The sequence below is a fragment of the Pinus tabuliformis genome, chromosome 3_1 (genome assembly GCF_031772625.1).
Source record: "Pinus tabuliformis cultivar Carrire ecotype Pingquan chromosome 3_1, CPIR1, whole genome shotgun sequence".
Taxonomy (NCBI): Eukaryota; Viridiplantae; Streptophyta; class Pinopsida; order Pinales; family Pinaceae; genus Pinus; species Pinus tabuliformis.
In genome coordinates, this window is record NC_142301.1 from 843,883,562 (window position 1) to 843,890,789 (window position 7,228).

Sequence of the window (7,228 nt, forward strand, 5' to 3'; positions counted from 1 at the left end):
TTACTAGGACCTTTGATCATAGTTTGGGTCCTCTAACGATCACATAGCTAGTTAATATATAAAATTTTGTTGGACTTGGCTAATAAAAATGTCATGAACATCCTAGATAAAGACACAAACATAAGGACACAAAGAACAACCAACAAAGAAAAAATTGGCATAAGTAATATGGCACATTTGAAGAGGAAGTACAAATCCAAACTTTGAACTCATACCCATGCACTCTAGAATAAAAGAAGAAGAAAGTGGAGGAACTCAAGAAGATAGGGAAATGAAAAGGTTGAAAAAGAGCACAAAGTCATACAGGAAATTATCAAGGAACATCAGGTCAAAGAAGAGGTTGATAAAGAGTGCAAAGCCAAGTAACATGTTGAAAATGAGTGAGAAGCTAAAGAAGACACAAAAATAGAAGGGAGAAGAAGATCCTAACAAGGGACAAAAATCTAAAGTAGACAAAAAAAGGAGCACAAACCCAAAGAGGAATCTAATAAGGAGCATAAATCCATAGAGGAGGCGAAGTATAAGTAGCAAGGGAAGTAATAATATGACAAAAATAAAAGGAGAAGGAATTAGAGAAATTTTGAGGTCAAAATGAGCCCTAAAACAAAAAATGTGTTATCGAGGTCAACTTTAAAAAAATCTATACTAGCAATTACACCGAAAGGTGCAAAGGAACATCAATTGGAGGAGTGGGGTATTGTGAAAGGAAATAATCAAGCGAAATAGATGGACAATGAAATACAATCAAAATTTTAGTTTCTATATATCTTCTAAAGAATGTAGTAGGAGGTTAAATTTAAGAAAAAAGTTACAGTAACATAAATGTCCCAGAGCCATGGAAATCCTTGCAAACATAAGGTACATAGCAAAGGAGTTCAATTTCTTTACAGTTTAAAAAAAAACATGGAATAAATTCTAAACATGGAAACTATGAGGTATCTATCAACTAAAGATATCACTGGCACTTGGGAGAAACAACTTTTATCAGTAAGTTGTTGTGAAGATGAGCAAAAAATGGATTACAGATAGAATAGTTGTACCATGAATGTTGTGAAAATACTTGTCAAAAGTTATGTGATCAAGACAACTAAGTCTGGCACACCTTTTAAGAAATCAAGGAAACAATGGAGGTGCATGTATGTAAATCAATGATGACCTTAAGCTTTAATGTTCTTGTAAACCACTTCATCACAAAAAAAGTGATCCCTCTTCGGTATATATCGGTACCTGGAACTCATTATGTACTTATTGGCATAATTGGAGCTGGAATAGACAATGCAACAATCACCTTTGGAGTTTTGTTTAGATTGCTAGAAGCCCCATTATTTTGGTTTGTCTGTGAATCTCCAACATTTTGGGTGTGTGTTATATTTTTTCCATGACTACCCGGTGTGTGGGGTGGTCACAGGTGGGGCATAGTCCCCCTACACGGGGTCCGGGGCAACGCCTCGAGAATTTTTTTTTTTGTTGACCCTATATTAGGTGGGTGGACCTACCTATGGTTTTGTGCATGGATTTCACACATGGTTTTGAGCATGATGGTTTTCTCTCCATGGTATTTTTTAGATCTGGTCAAGGGAACTACGGTTATGTTCTAATCCAAGGTTAATGGATTGAGGTTTATGGATGCTTCGGCATGCATACATATGTATTGTAACATTGAAAGGAATGTAATGAAAAATCAATTTGGTAGTCTTGGTTTTGGGATCCAAGGGAAAATATTTGTGTATATTTGTTTTATGTTTTATGCTCTCGCCATTGTTTATTTTCTATTTTTTAGAATTTGTATGCAGGTAATTTCTATATGGGGTTAAAACCTACACAACACTTGACATTGCTGGAGTAGGTTGGCTAGTCTGAAAATTTGCCTGTGAGTTTTGGGAATGTCCTTGTGGATTTGTTGGAGATGGTGCATTTGATAGTCTTGGGCCAATAGTTGTGCCTTAACTAGCATGACCATTGGTTGCCACTGATATTGAAATTGTTGGGCTTTGAGATGGGGGAGTGGTTGTCTTTCCAGACCATAAATTTCCATTTCCAGGAAAAAACATAACTACTTGAACTTTGCATCAAAAGTTTCATTCACTTAATGCTTTAGGAAATTAATTGCATCAATTATATAAATGCAAATGCTCTCATACTAAAGAGAGCCTACACATTACAGAATGAGTATAATAACAATAGCAATACCCACATGTTACCTAATTTGGTACCTTAACACTGTTCAGAGTGTCACGTGATAAAAAATGGTTTGATGGAGGAAGATGAAAATGGATGAATCTTATTGGTTGGGATGAATAGTTTCTAACCAGGCCAACCCCGTAAAGAGACACCTTCGATGTAACTAGTGAAAAGTGATCCAACCTTTGATTCTAGGTATCATGACAATTGTAGTACTATCACTTGCAATCTTGGTCTAATACCATCTATCATGGAGTGACAATAATAAAGAGTGTCTCACTTTCAAACCTTATTTTTTACTCTTATACCACTCTACATCCTACCAAAGTGTTATGTTACCACATGGCATAGGGACATAGTGGTGAAGAGCATCAAATAATCTTTTGTCAAACGTGCTCTAATACCACCTCTCATAATGCTAGAGGACCCATACAAATATGTGTGCTCTATTGACCTTTGGCATGCAACACTAACACCTTTCATCTTAGTGGTGTGAGAAACTCGACTATACTTTGCTTGTATTATGCCTACTTATTTACTTTTGTTATTAAAGTAAGCATTGTTTGCAATAATTTTACACTTAATCAATTAATCATGCCAATGCAAAGTGTCCAACAAAACACATTGAACACAAGTAGCTTTTGTGTGGGTGATGAAACTTAATCCAACACCCATATACAATAGTTACAAGGTGTTTACAACCCTAGGTGTAACAATACAAGAAATACAATGAGGAAATGGTCTACATGATCGTCCCAAAGGACGAAGTCATGCAACTCCCTATGCACACACTGTCCCAATTCACATGACTTGGGAAATGTATACCACATAAAACCATCATACAATGTATCTCCCATTTATTTTGGTTATTCATGTGATCCACTACTTGCTACGACCTACATTATCCCTTGTGGTATAGTCTACACTCATATCACGTTATGTCTTTCCTTTGCTCTTGTTCACTTGCTCCTTATGAATTGCTCTTATTTGTTTGTTGCTTGTGATTTTCTCCCCTTATTTGACTCATGGTGTGGTATATTTATAGGTGCACTCCATCTTCTTAATGATTGGTTATGTCTCCTTGTTCAAACTCAGATCAACCCATTTCATCATGCCTCTTTATGAGGAAACCCTAGTTTTTTGTGGGCTTCCCTATCCAACATCTTGCAAATGTGTGCCCTTGCCCAATCTCTTTTGATATGTATTGAGTCAACTTTCCATTGTGTGCTCCTACTTTTCTAACGTACCCATGATATGTTGTGTTCATTTATTTTACATTCACTCTAGCCCACAAAACCAACCCAACCACCTCAAAAATGTGTCAATGTCATGCAACCTGTGAGTTGCTGACAACCATGATGTGATGGGCTTGTTGCACTTATTGTGCATGCCATCCACAAAATTCAACACATCCATGTGTACCATGTGCCTATCCAAATGCTCATATACTAACCAAGACACCCACTCAACTAACAAAGTGTTCCAAATCCTCCTCATGAGTCGTCCATGCAGTTCATGCATGGAAATGTCACCTCACTTACTCACACAACCAATATGACATGCCATGCTTGATATAAGTGGGGAGTGTCATGGAATGTTCAATTTTCTCCCTAGTTGGTGTTGTGGCAACCCCAACTGTAGTCTTGATGAAAACTTTGGTGAGGTCATGTGCACCCATCTCAATGAATGCCTTAAAGTGTATTTATATTTGAATATAGAATTAAATGTAATATTTTCATTGAGATATAAATCCCATATCGATATAGGCTAGTTTACATAGCATGTTATAACAAATTGAAGAAAATTAACAATACATTTATCGTAAAATGAATATTACCTATTTATTATTAATAACTAATCTAAATCCATCTTAACTTAGGATCTATCAAAGGCCGAGAAGAATAAAAAAGAATTAGATATCTAGAGGTACAAACCTTTTCACAATTTTTGCACTCAAAAAAAGTTTGTCTCGTAAGAGACTTAATCCCTCTTGACACTTGGTAAATCCAAAATTAAAGAATTAACATACACAATTTCTAAACAAATATACATTAACAATTTCAAATAAACATACATAACTTTTATATAGCACCTGTAAATAATAGACCTAAATAAACTTTCTCATACCATTTCTATTACTCATTCTTAATTATTTTAATCCATACTTATTTTGTTTTATCACTAATTTCAATATTTTATATTTCCTTCCATAATTTAAAAGACTTCTTTTTTCCTTTCTTAATTTAAGACCTCCCTTATTAGTCCCTGCCTGAGGGACTATAGCGTTAGCAAGAGCGTTGATTCCCTATTAATTTGAGTTGACTTCTTAAAATACATCTTATTTTGCACAATTAAACAAAGTTTTTGTTAAAAAAATATATTTAAAATTATTTAATTTTAATTTGATTGGATAATCAGATTTGAAGTCTTATTGCGGTTTTTTCATTTTTCAATGTATTCAAAGTAAAATAACCAAAGTTCGTTTTTTGGGATGCATATAAAGTTTGGTTAAAATTATGCCAAATTGGTTTTTCTCATCTACATGAAACTAACGCTAAGTTTTAAGTTAGCATTAACCCATAACATTAAATGTTATGTTTTAATGTGTGACTTATGCACCTGTAATTCATTAAGTGTCCGCTGTGAAATTTAACCTTTGAATGTACGATGATGGCATCGAATATGTTGAACTTTCGAATGTATGACGATTGCACCGAATATGTTCTTCGACGCTGCGTCAAGACTTTTAATATTCTCAGCTTTTAAGTTTCTAGACATCTGTTACTTGGGCGTCGCAATGCCAACGATATAACAAATGAAGACCTCTGCAACGTAACTGCACTTCTCAAAGATGCGTGGAACAGACATCACTGCATTCAATTGCACGCTCACTCTCACAAATCCTTTATTGCATATAAGAAATAGTTTGGAATATATATTATTAGCGTGTGGACTTGTCAAATCCAAAAACTACACTCGTATTTTTTTTTAATCATAATTATAATAATATATCATAGAGCCAAACTATATATATTCATCTTGTCCCCTCCAAACTTAACAATCTCCCTTAAGTTTTCCCTTCTCTCTTCTCAATTACCTTTGTAAGTCATTGCTCTGGTTAATGTAATCTTTGAAAGAACATGTTCAAAACATTTATACATGCTCACAACATTTGTATTATTAAATTGATTGTGTAATCCTATATTTTCTCTTTTATTAAGAGTTAATAAGTATAAAAATGAATAATAAGTATAAAAATGTATATATAACATGATAGGCATGATTGTTATATATAATAATTTTGATTGAAGCACACACATTTAGTTTAATTGGGTTTTATCCTATCCATTGAATGAATATGGGACAAAGGAAACTGGTACAAGTAGAATAAAGTTTCCATTTAATTAAAGATTGAACGGTTCTTCTGAAAATTTAATAAAGATATTTTGAAATGACAAAAAAATAGTTAAAATACAAGGTTTAACAATTTTTTGCATGAAAGAGTTCAATATACTACATACTCCAAAAAAAACAACCCTGAGTCTCACAAAAATGGCCATATTTTAAATTTCAAAAATTCCATTCGAGCAATTCAAATGAAATAACAAAAACACATAAAAGGTGGTGAAGAAATATTTCTAATCCACTTCCTTGATCTTGGGACCAAGGCCACTTGTGCCCTCGTCGCCAACTCTAGAAGCTCCACCTTCACCTTATTACATTTTTGCAATGATATCATTGCAAGTGGACTCTAGCTCTTTCAACTTGCGCTCATACTCTTCCTTCTCAACCAACTAGTTTCCATTCAACCAGATGATAATTCCATCAAATGCATCCTCAATTTTCTTCTTGTTAGCCGGATCCAACTTCCCTGCACTCTTATCATCACTGATGGTATTCCTCATGTTGTATGCATAGTGATTCCTTGGCTTCTACCTTCAATTTTAGTTCTTCATCCTCAGCCTGGTATTTCTCTACACCCTGAACCATCTTTTCTCTCTCTTCCTTACTTAGCATGCCCTTATCATTGGTAATGGTAACCTTGTTCTTCTGCCGAGTTGTTTTACCCTTGACAGAGACGTTCAAGATACCATTGACATCAATGTCAAAGCAAATAGTGATACGAGGTACACCCCTTGGGAAGGATGAATACCAAACAACTCAAACTTACCCAAAATATTATTGTCCTTCATTCTCGCTCTTTCACCTTCAAACACTTGGAGGCAAACACCAGGCTGATTGTTAGAGTATGTGAACAAGACTTGTTCTTTCTTCGTCAAAATCGTTGTGTTCCACTGGATCAAAAAAATCATCACTCTTTTGGCAGTCTCCAATCCAAGTGACAGTGGAATGACATCAAGAAGCAAAAAGTCTTGAACCTTCTCATTTCCTTCTTCACTAACAATTGTAGCTTAAACCGCAACACCATAAGCAACAACTTCATCGGGATTGATACTCTTGCACAGATCCTTTCCATTAAAGAAATCATGCAATAATTGTTTCACTTAATTAAAAAAACATGCAACATCATCAACTACACATATTACCATTACCATATTATACCATATTAACATCAACATCTTTTATCTGCCATTCCCATAAAGACAAGAAATGTTTTTTTAAGTAAATTCACAAAATCAAAAAGGTCACACGCATGATATTATTGACATTAGTACCTTTATATTATCAATAAAAAGCATCAGACGAAAGGAATTGTATGTGATATAGTTTGCTGGCCTAACATGGCCATTTAAGTACTCCCTTACGTTTTCAATGAGATACTCAAATCAATGTAAGGAATTTTATTTGCCAAGTATCATGGGGCCAGCTTTGAGTTATCACGCTGGGGTGTTCGTGGCAGTGGTTGGGGCATACCATTATTTCCAGGTCGAGACCGTCATTCTTGAGCACTCGCTAATCTTGGAGAGGAGAGTTCCCCGCTTATGGTAAAGGGATCTAAGGAAGGAAGAGGCGAAGAATGGTGAATGTGTTATCTGCCTTGAATGCCATGGCCTCGAATTATCTAACAATATATGTTGGCTTGTGT